General features: G+C 42.6%; 1 protein-coding gene across 6 annotated transcripts in view; it reads left to right on the top strand.

The window, feature by feature from the left end:
• Positions 1-18,727, top strand: part of GKAP1 (G kinase anchoring protein 1) — a 2,226,639-nt gene that overhangs the window by 2,127,597 nt on the left and 80,315 nt on the right. The window lies entirely within an intron of this gene.

The following is an 18,727-nucleotide window of genomic DNA, read 5'->3' as shown; positions in this document are numbered from 1 at the left end:
TCCCTACATTTCTACAAAAAGCATCCTGGTTGAAGAGCAGTCATCCCCATTGTGCCTTTTTGGCCTCATCAAGTTTGATTACCCTTCCTGTAGCCTTATCTTCTGTATCCACCTTTGATACTAGATCCAAGTTCAGATCATCTCTCGCATTTGCAGGGATGAAACTCCCAAACATAACTGGATTCAAGTTGACCACATGGTTTCTCCAGTTGCAGTGATAGCTAGACAGTCTAGGCTTTCCTCCTCATTCCAACATATTCTTGTATCCTCTCAGAAGCTTTCTGCTAAGAACATTTACAAAAGTAAATGAAAAGTATTTTCAGTTTGGGCCCTTCAGCGAGACCTGGATCCCTTTTCTGCCCCAGTCTCTGCAGTTCTCAATTTTTGGCTTCCATTTTTAACAGAATGAGTTATTCTGTTATTAAAGTACAATTAGCATTCATTTCTAATTTTCACTCAAGTGAGAATCGCTCCTCTTTGGTTTCTTTAAAGTTGTTGAAGGCCTTTCTTAAGGGTACATTTTTACTCAGTCTCCAGTTAAATACTCTACCCCCCTTTAGGATTTGATTGTTATATTGCAAGTTCTAACTCATCTTCCATTTGAACCCTTAACTAAGTTCTTGTCCTGGAAAACAATTTTTCTGGTCATCATCACATCTGCTAGAGGAGTATCTGAACTCCAAGGCCTTTCTGCAAGATCTCCTTACTTGACCTTCCATATGAATAGGGTTTCGTTGTGCACAAACCCATCTTTTTTTTTTTTAACCTAAGGTGGCTTCTGTATCCAACATAAATTAGGTCATCATTCTACATGTGTTCTTTCCAAAATTTTCAAACAAAGGCGAATACATGCTGCATTTTTTTAACCGGCAGGTTAGATTTTATCTACTCAGAACCAAAGACTTCAGGAAATCTGACCTATTACTTATATCCTTCTCCAAGAACAAATTGGGTAAAGCAATGTCTAAAGTGAACCCAGCTAAATGGTTGACTGATTGTATATTCTTTGTTTATAAAGAAAGAGGTTTATCTTGCATTGCTTTGCATTCATCATATGTCACACCCAAGAGTTTGTCTACAGCTGGATTTGAGAACTTTTTTAGCTCCTCAGTGAAATTGCTTAAGGTACACTCCCTCCTAAGGTTAGGAAATCCAATACCCTGTTGGACTTTAAAGCCTAAACTTTTACAACATTGTCATACTGTAGCCATTTGCAAATGTTATACATAGCCTGCATTCCATTTCCTCTACTAACCTCTATTTCTTTACTAGTATAAATGTCCTGACTTAAATCATTGTTGCACTATTCCAGAAAAGGGGGTTATCACTTCTGATGTCCAGCCAGGCTACCAAAACTTAACTTTCCCTAGGTCATGCATCTGACATGTGACCTCACCCCACAAGGCTAGGGCAAGCTAGGCTGACATATGAGCGTAGATACTCAGACTATCGCATTATCAGCCTAAATGCAGGTCGTGTATTTGTCGGACTGATCATCATTTGGTCATTGGTACCATACTGTCTTTAAGACAGATAAGTGCCCTGTTGGAGAAACTTCCTTTACTTAACTATTTTGTTGTCCTTTATCTGTATTAGATGTCAGCTAGGAGGGGTACATATGAGTAGAGTAAGCAAATCCTGTACAAAGATTTGCATACCCAGTGTCTCTTCTGCCTAGGCATGGAACATGACTACAAAGCCTGCTCCATCTGCCAATCCTTTGTTCCAAAGACTTTGCAATCCTGTTGTCCTTGCTTAACACATTCTTGGAAACCCAACATCTGAAGCAATCAGCCTACTCCAGGATGGCTGATTCCACTTCCCCCGAAGTACCTCCACCCCGCAAGAAAAAAATCAAAAGACCCAAGCCAGATACTCAGTCTACCTTTTCTGATTCCTATGCACTTGCTGAGGTTCCAGAACCCTCACTACTTCCTGAGTCGACCTCTGGTACCCTCTTCTGAGACACCACAGGAGGCCAGTATGGCTTTAGAGATCTTTATAACTGAGGAATCTGCTCCCATAGAGAAAGGTGACCCATGGGTCATAATTTCAGCGGGCCCAGAAGCCATCCCACAGATTCTAGTTAAGGAAGAAATCCTTGGTAAGTTAATAGAGGTACATCAGAGGTCTGAATCACGTCGCATGGTGCAGGTGGACATCATACCATAAAAACTAAGTGTATATCTTCTCCTCCACCATCTGGGGAGAAGGAATGGACGGTCTTTTCTCAAGGCCTGCTCCAGGCCATTAGGGCCCTGAAACCTTCTTTGTTTTCTGTCCCTTCTCCTCCTCCTTCAACACACTATAAAATTACTATGGATTCATCATCTTCTAAAGAGGAAAATGCCTCTGACTTTGAACATTCTCCTCTCATATACATTCCCCTGGCCATATCCCTTCTGATGATGAAGATTCCCTTTCCCCTAACTTTCCTGTTGAAGAAGCTTCATTTGAAGAGATGATTATAAACATGATGAAGCATTTTGAGTAGGAGTCTAGAATAATTACAGAGGTGCAGAAAAGATACTACATCCTCTTAGAAATGGGCACTCCAGACCCTTCACCTTTCCCTCCAGTTCTGAAGGCTTTCTTAGATGATTCCCAGTCTTCCTTTGCTACCCCTGATTTGCATCCTCCTGCCTCCAAAGACCAGACAGATTTCATAAAATTCATGATGAAAGTACAGTTGTGTAAAATCTTTTCATAACAGTAGATGTCCTTCTCTTCACTGTTGCAGTATTCTTGAAAGATGGGAAGTCCCATCCTGGTCAACCCATCGCTCGGCAAAGCTTTAAAAGGATCTTGTTTCCTCCATATGCCACATTTATGCTCCTTGTATAGAACATAGGGCATAAAAGGGATGTACAGACGCAAATACCCAGAACTGAATTGCCCCAAATGAGAACAGTCGTCATAGGACAATGGAGTCCATGCACATCCAGAAAGAAAAATGTAGAGTAAAGAAAATGGGGTTGGAGGGAGGGAGAGACCGAACACTGCAACAGTGAAGAGAAGGACATTTACTATCTTGCTAAGATTTTACACACCTGTACTAAGTCCTTCTATATCACTCTTGCAGTATTCTTGAAAGAAGGGAGAGTAAAAAAAAGCTAAAAAAAAACAGAATGGGAGGTGGAAGGCTGAGAAGAGCCCTCAACAAACCCACATAAAATGGTTTCAGCAAACCTGCTCTGGCCCTAGAAACTATATCCAACTTATAATGTTTAGTAAAGGTATGCACTGAAGACCATGTAGCAGTTTCAAGGATGGAGTTGATGTTCAACCCCTTGAAGAAAGCACCCGAAGAGGCAACAGCCCTAGTAGAATGAGCTCTAACAGAAGCAGACAGAAACTTGCCATGAAAAGAATAACAAAAATAAATTGCCTTTAGAGGGGGTGGAATGTATTGGAGAAAACTGGCAAAGGAACCAAGGTAACTAGAAAGGGAAAGGTAATAGAGTGGGAAGTGGCCAAGAATTTATTTGGATTTCAGGTTAGAGATTGCATTCCCCTATCAGGGACTGATATCAGAGTATAGCTAAAGAGAAAGAAATAGGGGTTCCTAAGTGAAAGAGCAGCACTGGTAAAGTTTTTAGCAGAATCTAGAACATAAGCTGCCATTAAAAAAGGAATAATTAGTAGAGCAGATAAAACATTGCATGATAACTGTAAGAATTAATCAGAGGAGATTAGAAAGAAGTGGGAAGAGAGTGGATAAGCAGTTCACAAAGAAACAATGGGAGGATATATGTATGTCTCCCAAATATGCAACAAAATCTAGAAGATTTCGGACTTTTGCTTAGAAATGTTTACATAGATATTTTTGTACCCCAAGTAGACTCCAGAAAACTTTTCCTCAAGTAGACAGCAAGTCTTGGAGGAGTGAAAGGGAAGAAAGAGGTACTTGGGAACATACTTTCTGGGAGTACCGTGGGTTGGCAGATTGTAGGGATTCCCTGCAGGATGCACTGTCTTGAGATGCTGAATGGGCAGATTGGTCTGACAAGGGGATGATTTTTCTGAGCTGTGATACAGAATCAGAATTGCCTAGACATGGTAAAGGCCTTGCTGTGTCTAATTATGGTGGCTGCCAAAAAAAGCAATTACTAAAAAATGGAAATCAAAATGTAAACCAACTATATTAGAAGTAGTGAATGTAGTAACAGAGATAAAACAACTGGAATTGAGATCTTTAGAAAAGGGTAGGAGCAAACTACATAGGAAAAAAATGAAATGGGAATCATGGGAACAGTACATACAGGGGGAGGAATGATGTTTAAAAGAAGGCAAGACTTAAATGAGCTATGTAATGTTTGAAAGTGATTGGGTAGATTATAAGTGATGTATAATGTTTGCAACTGGGAGTGTGTCATTATGGTTTGTGATGTAAAATGCTTGCAGCTAGGATTGTGTCAGTGTGGTTTGTTTTCATTTTTATAAATGTATGATTGCTTATGTCATAACTGATGGTTTAATAAAGATGTTTCTTGTTTAAAAAAAGAGGCAGGTATTGAATAATTTATGTAATGTTGCTTTGGTTATATGATATATAGCAATATATGTGAAGTATAGTGTTTGTTAATGTTAATACAGTTTGATTACTTTTGTATAAATGTAAATTTGCCTGTGTCATGAGTGATAATTCAGTATAGTCGTTTAAAAATAAATAAATAAATTGCCTTAGCTATCCAGGATTAGATGGTTTGCTTAGAAACAGCCAAACCCAAAGACCTGGGATGAAAGGAAACAAAAAGCTGATCGGACTTACAAATAGTCCTAGTTTTATCCAAATAGTACTTGAGCTGTCTGTGCAAATCCAAGGTATGCAGGACCCTCTCAGTAGCAGAATGAGGAGAAGGGAAAAAAGAAGGGAGTTGTAGCAGCTGATTTAAGGACAGCTCATATACCACTCTGGGCATAAAAGAAAGATTAGTACAAAGGGACACCTAGTTCCTATGAAAAAACAAAGAATGCGGAATGACCATAAGGGCCTGGAGGTCAGAACCCTCCAAGCAGAAGCAAGAGCCATCATCAAAACAGTCTTCCAGGTACAGTGTTGCAAAGGAGCAGAAACTACAGGCTCAAAAGGAGGCTGAGTCAATTTTTCCAAAATAACATTAAGGTCCCAAGGAGGAGGAATAGGTTTTCTTAAAGGCCTAATATGCAGCACGCCTTCAAGAAATTGTTTGACCTCAAAACAAGAAGTTAAAAGAGGAGTGAAGGACAGACAAGCAGAAATGGCTGACAAATGAGCTTTCACAGAATAGGCCAAGCCAGACTGGAGCAACTCACCAATAAGAGAGGACCAGAGGGATCCTCACTGAAAAAGGGTCCTGGTTACAAGCATGACACCAGACCAAAAATCTTTTCCATTTGGACATATAAGATTTTCTGGTTGAGGGTTTCTTTGCCTCCTGTAAAACAGTGAGCACATCTTCAGAAAAGAGGTGCCAGAAAGGGATCAGAACCCTATCGTCCACAATGTCAGTTGCAAAGTGGACAAGTGGGAATGGATGAGAGACCCTTTATCCTGTGTGAGGAGATCCAACTGGTGAAGTAACTCATGATGATTGCCCCTGGCCAAATGCATTAAGAGAGGGAACCAGGACTGTCATGGCCAAAAAGGAGTTGCTAGCAAGATTTTTGTAAAATCCAGCTGAATCTTCTGCAGGACTCTTGGAAGTAGAAGAAGAGGAGGGAAAACATAAAGAAACCCCCTCTTCCACCGAAAGGACAGGGCATCCATTTTCCAGGCTAGATTGCATGGCAGTGTGTAACAGAAGAGAAGAAGCTGCCCATTCAGAGGGGAGGCAAAAAGATCTAACTGAGGAATACCCCACCGATGGTAATAAACACGTCTCTGAAGCATCCATTTGTGAGCCTGTGGTTTGGACCTGCCCAGAGAGTCTGCCACAAGACTGTGTTCTAAAGGAATGTATACTGCCTGAAGAGTTAACTGATGACTGAGAGCCACCTCCTAAGCCTGAAGCACCATCCTGCAGAGAAGGTAAGATTTCGTGCCCCCAATGCTTGTTGACATACCACATCACTAGTGTTTTCTGTGTACACCTTCAAGGGGCCCAGAGAGAATATGGGTTAAAAGCTTGAAGGGCTAGAATCAGAGCCCTCATCTCTTTGATGTTGATATGGTCTGATTTCTGATGGGGAGGCCAGAGACCCTGAACTTTCAGGTGACCAAGAGATCCCCCCACTCCTGTCCAAGGCATCAGTGAACAGCTCTTGAGAAGGGTCTGGAGGCTGAAAGGGACTGCTTGGGTTGAGAGCAAACGGTCAAATCCATCACTAAAATTCCTTCTTGAGACAGGGAAAGAGTGGTACAGTGAAAGTCAGAGGGTGACGATTCTGCAGCCAAACTAACTCGAGGTGCTACTGCAGCTTCCACATATGCAGTCTGGTAAGAGGAAGCATTGGAATAGAAAAGGCCATGAATCCCAAGGTCCAAAGAAACTCCCTGGCTGGCATGGCAATAAGGGGAAGGAGAGACTGAAAAAAGGCTGTCAACAGTAATACCTTTGGAGGCAGGAGAGAGGCCAACATTGGCACTGTCTGAATCCTGCAAATCAGATACACATGATCCTGAGAGGGAGTCAGGACAGACTTTTGGAAGTTGACAGTAAAAATAACCCCAACAGGGCACTTATCTGGTGTTCTAAAAGGTCAAAACAGCAGCAAAACATTCAAACCGACTGGCAACAATGGCATTAGAATTGGCAGCAAAAGAAATTCTGAGTATCTGCATCCGTCCATCCTTTTTATGCCTTATGTTCTGTACGAGGAGCATAAATGTGATGTATGGAGCAAACAAGATCCTTTTCAAACTTTACCGCACTGGCCAAGCTATGGGCTGCATGGACAGGACAGCCTTTCTTTCACAAATACTGCAACAGTGATATAGATTGACATCTTAAGTTCTTGTACAAGAATCCTTTGGCAGACCCATTTGCAATATCTGTCTCTCTTTTGATAAACCTTCAAAAATTCCAATGCCCTTCCTTCAGCCAAAGACAGTAGGTCTATGTATAGCCCTGCTGTCTTTGGCTGAAGACAGTAGGATTATGGATAGCTGGGGGGAAAAAGGTTTATACATCTTCTACTCTAGTATTCAAACCCAGATGACCAAGTACCTGTTATCCATACACGGCTCTTTAAACAAGGATATGGTGGATCTACAGGAGCCAGATTCCAAACAAAAATTGCTGTCCCTACTTAATCAGGCTATTCATGTAACCAGACAATGTGTAAAATGTGCCCATGATGTTGAAGAAGCCTCTTCTAGGGCAGCTACTGCTGGCTGTGTCATTCGCAGGTATGCATGGTTGCGCATCCAACCCATGTGAGAAGACTTCAAACCGTAACTGATAAATTCTCCTTTTGACAAAGACCTTTTGTTTTGTCCACAAGCTGCCAGCTTATTTAAAGCCCTACAAGACCAAGGCAAGCCAATGAATGACTGCAGGTAGATTCTGCTAACCTCTGTGCCAAGATACTAGAGGAATTACCCAACCAAGCCCACTTCTTTGTTAGACAGGATTCCAGACACATTCAAAAACACAAGAAGGATACCAAAAGGAGATTCCCAGACAAACCACAGAGGGATCACTCATCTGGAAGGCCTCCTTTCGTGGTAAAATCTGTGTGGCTACTTACAAAACAAAATCCGCCAACCCCTCAGTCCTGATGTTCTTCATGTTTCACTGTTGCAGTCATTACATTTGGGTTATCTGCTTGCAAGTAGCTCTCAGTCGGCCTGATTAACAAAGTTTTGGGTCTTGTGTCGTTTGCTGTCCCTTCTTCCATGACGTCAGGTCATCAGGGGTGTAAAACATGCAGCTGATGCCATTACATCAGTCTTTCTTGCCTTGTGGTGCCTTAAGCAGAAGCAGTTCGCAAGTGCCGGTCGTCCGACTCCTGCAATTTTCATTTTCGAGTTTCAGAACCGAAGTCTTCAACTAAAGCTAAGTACCCCATTGGGGAAACTTTTTCTTGCTCCTTACCGATGTCAGTAAAAGTTAATAATTGCATTACTTGTGGAAAGCAAATACCTCATAAAGATTTTCATTCATACTGTATTCCTTGCCTAATAGATAAATAAATAAACTCCCAACGCTAACGGTGGTTTGTCTCAAGAGAACAAACAATGAATGGAAAAAAAAGACAGCAAAATCCACCTAAGGTTTGCCAAATATTAAAAGTCCATAAGCCAAGTTGGCAAAAACGAACATCCTTTAATGAATGCAAATAAAACAATAAAGTAAAATAAGAATAGTCCCTCAATGATAAATCCGTTAAGCACCTTCGACTATTGTCTTCCTCAGATCGTTATGAATAGTTTGGGACCTGCATTTCCTTTTAAAGTAGATTCATTCCCTAATTAGCCAATCATCATTGGTATAACATATGTCAACTGCCAATCACAATTTGCTCTCATACACCTAATTAGCATATTCTGGCACCGGAATTTCAGTTTCCCGCCTTTTTCAAAGATATGCAAATAAGATGTCCTATTTATTCCTTTGGATTGGACGTTCTTATCTTCTTATCTATAATTCATTACGAACCATCCAAATTCATTACTAAACTGTATTCTTCTTGAAAATGTTATGTAAAACAATGATGTTATAAAATGGTGCTTCCTAAAATAATGTTTTTTTAAAAATTAGATAAAACAAAAACCCAATCCAGTTTAGCCGATCACATAGAAGGCGTTAAAACCAAAGCTCCCCTTCATTGCAATATGTAAAAGAGCAGAAGTTATGTGATCCTATCTCGCCTACATTCTGAACTGATAGGTTCGGAGCCGATCCCTCGGCTCCGACTCGGCACGCTTATGCTATAGAGCGAGACCTCTAATTGGCTGAGCTATCTTTATCCCAGGATGCACCACCACTAATCCCCCAGATCTCGTTTGCCGCTAACAAGCTTAGATGTGGTCTCAACATTGGCTGGGCTAAGTACTATTTATTTAGGCTTTTTCCTGTCACAAATGTCCTTACTTTGAACCCAAAAGCTGTTTTAACAGCTATTGTTGTCATATTAGTGTGATTGGTGAATTTCTGTTAAAAAATTCGTGATTTTTTTAGTCAGGGAAGGTTTCCCGTTTTAGTTAGAGGGGCCTTCCCCTGTTGCTTTGCTGCTTGTATATCTTTCTCGGGTCAAGCACCCGTTTAAGTTAGAGGATCTTGACTCTCTTTATCTTTTTTGTCTGTTTAACTGTTTAGTGTGATATAAAAAAAAAAATATATATATTATAATTTTGTTGAAGTTGTTTAATTTAACTTTACCCTTTGACTAAGTTTAGTGTTTCTTCACTTAGATAGGTTCTGTGGTAAAGCAGTTATGTCTAAAGAACACAAACCCTCCGGGTTTAAGAAATGCACGAGGTGTGGTTTTAAAATGTCCATAACGGACGACCACTCCTCGTGCGTCTATTGCTTAGGTGCTAAGCACCTACAAGAGTCGTGTAGTGTGTGCCACGCGTTCTCTTCTAGAGTCCTCCAGGAGAGGAAGAACAAATTAATCCTCAAGGGATTAATCAAGCCTTCCTTCGAGGAGGCTTTATCTTCCTCTCCGTCTCCTTCTAAAAAGAAGAAAGTGTCTGCTCCGACCAGTCAGTCGGAACCGATCGCTAAAAAATCTAAGCAGACTTCTCCATCGGCTCCACGGACTTCGGAGCCGAGGTCGGAACGGTCTGCCTCGATGCCTCCAGCCTCGACCCCTCTGGTTTCGGAGCCGAGGTCTGGAGCATCGAGAGGCGGGTCACCCTCATCGGCTCCACTGATATTGGAGCCGATAAGGGTTACCGGCTCAGACTCTTCCCCCTCAGAGCCGAAGTCCTTATCGGCACCGAGGGAAATTTCCTTGAAACCTTCCTCGGAGCCGATAGTTGTTGAGTCCATTCGGAGCCGGTCCCCGAGCCCTTCGGAGCCGATGGAGAAATCGGTTCGGGCCCGATCGGTATCCTCTAGATCATCCAAGATGTCTGATTCGGACATCGACAGGGTGCTCCTTCGACTCTTCCAGTCTCCGGTGTTCCAAAAGCTAGTTTCGGCTCCAGCCCATTTGGCTTCGGAGCCGATGGTCCACTCCCCTACTGTGGTTCCTCCTCCAACAGCTTCGGCACCATTGGAGCCGGTGTTGGTGGAACCTGTGGAGGTGTTAGGGTCGGGCCTGACCCTTGCTCCAACTCCGGCTCTTGGGTCGGAGTTCAGTACATGGACTTCTTCCTTCGGCCCTGGGGGGGAGGCTTCGGGATTGATGCTTTCGGTCCCAAGTCTCCCTCTTGGTGCGTCGGCAGCGGGAGTGCCGTCCACTGTCGTGGCCACGGAGGTGGGACCCTCCCAGGATTCTGGTGGTCCCGCCTTCAGGGCTATGAGGAGTGCATTAGCCAAATCTTCCTTGGCTACCTCCGCGGTTTCCCCAGTTCCTTCCCTGCATACGGAAACTGGGTCATTGGCAGTCCCCCTGTCCTTAGACAGCGGAGCCCCCGGGCCTCAGGTTACCCCCGCTGGGGTTTCTCCCCCTCTTGGAGGTCCTTCTGAAGCCTCTTTGGAAGAACCCCCCATGAAAAGATCGTGCAAGAGGAAGCACGTTGACTCCCCTGATGAGTCTCTGACATCCGACACTGATCTCGATGATGCAGAGGGGTCCCCTAAGTCGTCATCGGATGATGTCTCCTTTGCAGACATCCTGGAAGCCCTAAAACAACGTGGCGGCTGGCAGTCCAAACCTCCCTCTGCTGATGAATCGGTGTTCCTGAAGGCCTTCGGGGCTCAGCCCTCCGCCTCCTGGGTGTCTCCGCCCTTCGACGAGCTCTTGGATTTGATCTGTCGAAGGGCGTGGGAACACCCAGACTCTGTGGAACCGGTGCCTGCTCGTCCGAACAAATTTCTCTCAGCGCCCCCTGATAGAGAGTTCCTAACTAAAGGTGTGGCTGTAGATGCTTTGGTGGTGGCATCTGCTACCCAGCAAGATGTAGCAGAGGCTTCTATGTCCATCCATCCTCCTAATAAGGAGTCTAGGAGGATAGATCGGTATGGAAAGCGCACCCTCAGTTCAGCGGCCTTTACACTGAGGTCCTTGAACTACCTTACGCACTTTACCAGATTTCAGAGGGATCTGATTAAGGAGCTATCCGATACCCTCTTGGGTAACCTGCCTGAGGAGCTGGCCCAGACGGTTGGCTCTCAGCTGGCTACAATGTCATCCATTTCGAACTTGTCCATGAGGCTCATTTCTTATGCGGCCGAAGGGGCGAGTAGAGTGGTGGGTACAGGCATTGCTCTACGGAGACAAGCCTGGCTCCGTCTGTGTCATTTCGCGGAGGCCTTTAAGTCTTCATTTGCCGACGCCCCCTTTGATGGGTCCTCCCTGTTTGGACCCAAGGTAAAGGACACACTAACCCGCTGTGAACAGGAGGGTAAGACTCTGACTGCCGTAGGGGCATGATTTTCCACTCCCTTTCGGCCTTATCCCAAGGCTAAAAGAGGAGGGAAAATGTGGTTCCGTAGATCTCAGAAGCCTTACCCCTCTCAGCAGGAGGGTTCCCCTTCCAGAGGCAGAGGAGGGGGAAATTCATCCGGAAGATGCCGTCCCAGAGGCGGCAGAGGCCCTCGCAACACTGGAGACCGCGAGTCCTTTCGTGGCTCTTCAGCCTTTCATAGTCCCTGAGGGATTGCCCGTCTGTGCTGCTCCGGAGCCAGTCAGGGGTCGTTTCTCGAAGCACCTAAAGGCCTGGGAAGGTATCACTCAGGACCGATGGGTGCTTCGGATTATCGCCGGAGGTTACTCCATCCCATTCTCTCACCCCCCCCCAGTCCAAAAAAATCCCGGACCTGCCACCCAGTCAACGGGATACCACAGCCTCAGAAGTTTCAAAGCTGCTGCAAAACCGGTCCCCGCAGACCAGATCGGATTAGGGACTTACTCAAGATTCTTTTTGGTGCCAAAAAAGACCGGGGACTTGAGGCCCATTTTGGACCTCAGCATCCTAAACCGTTCAGTCAGAAAGTCCAAGTTCCGAATGGTCACTCTACAAACCATTCTCCCATTGCTGGAGAAAGGTGTTTGGATGTGCTCCATAGATCTCAAGGACGCTTATTATCATATCATGGTACATCAAGCGTCCAGGAGACATCTGCGCTTCAGCCTAGGAGGCAGTCATTTTCAGTTCCGTGCTGCCCTTTGGTCTCACCACAGCCCCAGGGTGTTCACCAAGTGCTTGGCAGTCGTGACTGCTCACCTGAGAAGTCTAGGATTCCAGGTGTTTCCATTATCTAGACGACTGGCTCCTAACTGCCACCTCCAAGCATCTACTTCTGCGGAGCCTACAAGCCACTATATCACTGGGCAATTCCCTTGGAATCACCTTCAATTGGCCAAAGTCTGTGTTGCTGCCATCTCAACGAATAAGATTCATAGGGGTAGAGATAGACTCAAACCAAATGCGGGTCTATCTACCTACAGACAGAATTCAAACCATACAGACTCAAGTTCGAGCCTTACTTCCCAGGTCCAAAGCCCCAGCCAGAATGGTCCTGCAGCTATTGGGATCCATGTCTGCCACGGTTCTTCTAGTCCCCTTGGCAAGGTTGCACATGAGAATCCTCCAGTGGCTTCTTTCAGCTCAGTGGTCCTTTCAGGAACTCCCTCTCAGTCACCTCATATGGATCACGGAATCTTGCAAACGGGACCTTCGTTGGTGGCTAGTGCCCTCCAATTTGGATCAGGGCGACCCTTTGTTCTACCTCCTCCGGCGGCCACTTTGACCACGGACGCCTCCCAGATGGGGTGGGGGGGGCATTGCCTGGGCAGGTCAGTCCAAGGCAAATGGCACCCGGAAGAGACTCTTCTTCATATCAACATCCTAGAAATGAGGGCAGTACTCCTGTCCCTTCAAGCCCTTCACGATTATCTCCCTCAGGGCGTAATTGCTGTTCACTCAGACAACATGTCATTTGTCTGGTACCTGAACAAACAGGGAGGGACCAGATCCTATCCTCTTTGCAGAGAAGCCATGAGAGTTTGGGAATGGGCAGTCTCGACCAAACGCTTCTTAGTGGCTACTCACATACCGGGCAAGTCCAATGTCATAGCCGACAGATTGAGCAGAACCATCCTCTCTCCTCACGAATGGTCTCTGAATATGACAGTTGCAAGTCAGATTTTCAGTCAATGGGGAGTTCCGTGTTGCGACCTCTTCGCGACTCCTCTGAATGCGAAGTGCAAAGAATTCTTCTCCCTAACCCCGGCTCCGGGGAAGAGCCCCATGGATGCATTAGTCCATCCTTGGCCCACCGGCTTGCTTTATGCCTTCCCTCCAGTTCCTCTCCTTCCCAGGGTGATTCAAAAGGCATCTCTCTTGGGGAGCAAAATGATCTTAATTGCTCCTTACTGGCCTCGTCAAGTGTGGTTCCCCTATCTTCGGAAACATGCTCTGGAAGGTCCATGGTTCCTGGATCAGGTCCCAGACCTACTGGTTCATCAGTCGTGACTATTCCACCAGTCCCTACACACCTTAAAATTGACGGCTTGGCTCCTCCTCTTCCGACGATAGTCAGGAGTCATACATTGGATCCAGATGTTGTGCACATATTATCTTCGGCCCATAAGTCTGCTACAAAGAAACTGTATTCTAGCAAATGGAAAAGATTTGCTATTTGGGCTCAACTCCGGGGCCTGGACCCCATTTCTATTCCCGTGGCAGAAGTACTAAAATTTCTGACCTCTCTTTTCAATCAAGGCTCTTCAGTTTCTACCATCAAGGTACAATTGGCAGCAATTTCTAATTTTCACGAATCCATAGACCCACCTTTAATGAGCAACAGATTGTGTAAGACCTTCTTGAAAGGTGCTGCTCTATTAAGACCTCCGATTTCTCATCCTGCACCTCCATGGGATCTCGATATAGTGTTACGTGCCTTGACTTCTTTCCCCTTTGAACCGGCAGCTACATGTGATCTAAAGTTTCTATCATGGAAGACAGCTTTTCTGGTGGCGATTACTTCTGCCAGAAGAGTTTCAGAGCTTCAAGCTTTGTCAGTGAAACCCCCGTACTTGGTTTTTCATAAAGACAGAGTATCCCTCAGACCAAATCCTTCCTTTGTCCCTAAAGTTTGTTCTACTTCCTGCTTACAACAATCGTTAGAGCTTCCAGTTTTTTTCCCAAAATACTCTAACAAAGCGGAGTTCATATTCCACACACTAGATGTCCACAGACAGTTACGTTTTTATTTAGACAGGACCAAACAAACAAGGAAAACAGATCATTTGTTTGTATCCTTTGCAGATAACAAATTGGGCAACGCTGTCACAAAGGTCACTATTGCCAAATGGATCAGGGACTGTATTACTCAAGCTTATATTTATTCTAACAAAGAGCTTACCACCTCTGTCAAGGCTCATTCTACAAGGGCTATGGCTACTTCGGTAGCATTTCATTCTAAGCTTGCTATTAGTGACATTTGTGCTGCGGCTACATGGTCTTCCCCGCACACCTTCATTTCCCATTACAAATTAGATGTGGCATCTAGAGGACGAGCTTCGTTTGGTTCCACAGTGCTCAGGAGTGTTTTCCAATGAGCCACCCGGGATTTAGGTGCTAGGGACGCTGTCCCATCAGTTCAGAATGTAGGCGAGATAGGATCACATAACATCTTTTAGTTATGTACTCACCATAACTTCAGATGTTTGGGATCCATCTCGCCTACATTCCTAATAACCCACCCTCCTTCCCCCTTCCTTGGAGATCAGAGGATATCAGAAGGTCCGAATCCTGTTGTTTCATCTTGAAACATCTAACAATGTTATATAATCAAGTTGTGCATGTGTGCATGAATGCGGACAAACAAGATCTGGGGGATTAGTGGTGGTGCATCCTGGGATAAAGATAGCTCAGCCAATTAGAGGCCTCGCTCTATAGCATAAGCGTGCCGAATCTGAGCCGAGGGATCGGCTCCGAACCCATCAGTTCAGAATGTAGGCGAGATGGATCCCAAACATCTGAAGTTATGGTGAGTACATAACTAAAAGTTCACTTCTCCTTTTTGATAGGGCGCACATAGTTCTTCAGTACCCCTTCAAGCATAGGAACATCAACAAATATTAATAGAGCAAGTTTGTTTGAATAATCTTGTTGACATTCTTGAAAATTACAAGATCCATTAGGATATTTATAAAACGTGATTTCACTTTTCTGTCTAAGCAAGCTACTATTTCCTTTTAGTAGGATGAGTCTTGGATGTCATTCCATCCAAAAAGGATATTAATTTGTCAGGAAATACATAAGAGATCACAAGCAGATACTAGCGGCAAACTATAATCAACTATTTGTTATAAGCGCATAAAAAAAATTTTGAAATTAAACACATAGAAAGAATTTTAGAATAAAGGAGCCAAAGCTTCCTATTCGTGCCCATAATATATAAAAATAATCCATTTCTTGTAAATAGAATGTGCGCAAACCTTATATTCACTTTCCTATGCAAAATGTCCAGAAATACCCATACATGAGCATTGCTCAGAATCCAACTTGTACTATTCACTGTCTTAGTCCAAATGGCAATTCCGACTTCCATATGCCTTCCATAAATAGTTCTTAGTTACTAAGTACCCATATGTAAAAAACAGATGAGCACTATTCATAGTCCATAGAAGTATCTTGCTTATGCGTGTTACTTTTTCTTACATTTTTAAGGCATTGATGATGTTATCAATATTAAAAAATATATATATACTAGCTGCAATATATATTCATATATCAGATCTTGCATCTTCTGATTTTTAGAGCTGGTCTTAATGGAATCACACTGTTTAGACCAGGAGGTTGATCTGCCCTCAAGTTTATTATCCATTTAGTTTCTTTTAATTCTGTCAAATTCTCAATGTCTCCCTTTGTCGGACCAGAATAGACTCTATCTATAACTTTGTACAGGAATTTATGTTCTTTATTATCATTAACATGTTGTGCCAGTGCATTATGTATATCCTTATTCATGATATCTCTCTGATGTCTTTGAAATCTTCTTTTAAACAATTGATTAGTTTTACCAACATAAAACGATGTGCAATTCTGGCAAGTAGCCAGATATATCACATCAGTAGTCTTACAGGTGGCTTTAATATTAAAGATGTAATTTTTCCCTGTGATAGGATGTATGAAATGATTACTATCATCGATCATGGAACAGATGTTACAATTACCACATTTAAATGTTCCTTTTCTACCTATCACCGTGTTTGTGGTCCAAGAGTTAGTACAAAGTAATCTCTTGATATTTTTTCTATTTTTAAAGCGGAAGCTGGGCTTATCTCCAACTATAGTTTTTAAATGTGGATCTTGGGTAAGTACAGGCCAAAATTGGTTATTATCTTAGTAATCTGGGCATTGTCAGAGCTATACGTCAAAGTTAGTCTTACAGAATCATCATCTGGTTTGACCTGATTATGTCTTCTATTCACATTAAAAGTTAGATCTTTCTCTTTATATCCACGTGCCCTCAAATTATCCTGTAGAAATTCGACCTCTTTGTCCCTCATCTCCTGCCGATTACAATGTTTATATATTCTGTTCCTTTCATTCATCATAATGTTCCTAGTTACATGTCCTGGATGCATGCTACTTCTATAAAAATAGTGGTTCCTCCAAGTGTTTTTTCTAAAGAGATCAAAATCCAAGGTTCCCCTTTCATTAAAACTAATAGTAACATCAAGGAAGTTAACATTAGATTTTGAATGCTCAGAGGTGAAGGATAGAAAGGAAGTGGTTCCATCCCGATATGTAAGAAATCTAGTAAACTGTACATCATCCCCTTTCCATAGGATAAATAAATCATCTACAAAACGACCATAAAATAAGATGTTTTTCTGCCAAGGATTGTTTTTGTTAAGGACAAATTGTTGTTCCCATCCAACAAGAACTAAATTGGAATAACTATTCGCACAAGGGGTGCCCATCGTAACCCCCCCATCTTTGTAGATAGTAGCTGTTTCCATAATTAAAATAGTTATTTTCCAATATTAACTCCAACATATCACAAATGAGTCTGGTTTGCTTTACTGGCATTTTACTTGAAAGTATCTGTCTTACTGCCTCTATCCCAATGTCATTTGGGATGCTAGTAAAGAGGCTATTTATATCTAAAGTTGTCAGGAGCAAGTCACCTTCATTAGTGATATTATTTATTGCATCATCTGATTTCTTCAGAAAATCATTCGTGTCCCTTAGTATCAAGGTACAAGAGTCAAGAATCTTTTTTAGTTCTTTTTCAACATATAATGAAAGATTTTCAGTTGCCCACCCTTGTCCGGCAACTATAGGTCGTAATGGAGGATCTAATAAATCCTTGGGTAAACCATTGATAAACGGAACTGTTGGTTTAGGAATGATTAAAAATGCGTATAGTTCCTTTTCTGTTTGTCTATGTAATAACATATCATATAGATATGAGCTTATCTTATTAATAGCCTTTGTTATTTCTGCAAAAGGAACTTCTATGTAAATTTTAGGATCTTGTAACATAGTTGACATTTTCTTAGTATACCATTCTGTATCTAATATCACAATTGCCCCTCCTTTATCCGCAGGTCGAAGAGAAATAGAGTGATTTTGTTGTAAATTCAAAATTGCAGTCTTTTCTTAAGGAGTGATGTTACAATAATGCTTGATGTTAAAATCTGATCTCAGTCTTGCGACTTCATTGGTACAAAGTCTAACGACCAATTCAACAGCTGGATGGCCTACTGGAACAAAAGTTTTTTTTTTCTAAGACTGAAAGCTCTGAATTAACATCAATTCAGAGGTCAACGACTTCCGAGTCAAGATCGAAAAAGGAAAAAAACGTTCTTGGAGAAGGAAAACTGGTAGTGAACCTTTCTAAACACATGATTACTCTAGCAGAGCTTTCAGTCTTAGAAAAAGGTTTATCGTTTATTCCATCTTTTAGATCTCCATTGGATGAGTTTGTATTGGACATAAAATATTTTGGGTGGAATGTAACATTAAGGAACATCTTTGGGAATAAACCAGCAGAGAGTCATTTACCTAAGAAACCGAGCACTTTTGTTCCAGTAGGCCATCCAGCTGTTGAGGAACCACTATTTATACAGAAGTAGCATGCATCCAAGACATGTAACTAGGAACATTATGATGAATGAAAGGAACAGAATATATAAACTTTGTAATCGGCAGGAGATGAGGGACAAAGGGGTCGAATTTCTACAGGATAATTTGAAGGCACGTGGATATAAAGAGAAAGATCTAACTTTTAATGTGAATAGAAGACATAATCAGGTCAAACCAGATGATGATTCTGTAAGACTAACTTTGACGTATAGCTCTGACAATGCCCATATTACTAAGATAATCAACCAGTTTTGGCCTGTACTTACCCAAGATCCACATTTAAAAACTATAGTTGGAGATAAACCCAGCTTCTGCTTTAAAAATAGAAAAAAATATCAAGAGATTACTTTGTACTAACTCTCGGACCACAAACACGGTGATAGGTAGAAAAAGAACATTTAAATGTGGTAATTGTAACATCTGTTCCGTGATTGATGATAGTAATCATTTCATACATCCTATCACAGGGAAAAATTACATCTTTAATATTAAAGCCACCTGCAAGACTACTGATGTGATATATCTGGCTACTTGCCAGAATTGCACATCGTTTTATGTTGGTAAAACTAATAATTGTTTAAAAGA

This window comes from Protopterus annectens, chromosome 9.part0, assembly GCF_019279795.1.
Source record: "Protopterus annectens isolate FY-2018-M chromosome 9.part0, PAN1.0, whole genome shotgun sequence".
In the NCBI taxonomy this organism is placed as follows: Eukaryota; Metazoa; Chordata; order Ceratodontiformes; family Protopteridae; genus Protopterus; species Protopterus annectens.
This window is presented reverse-complemented; position numbering and strand designations above follow the sequence as displayed.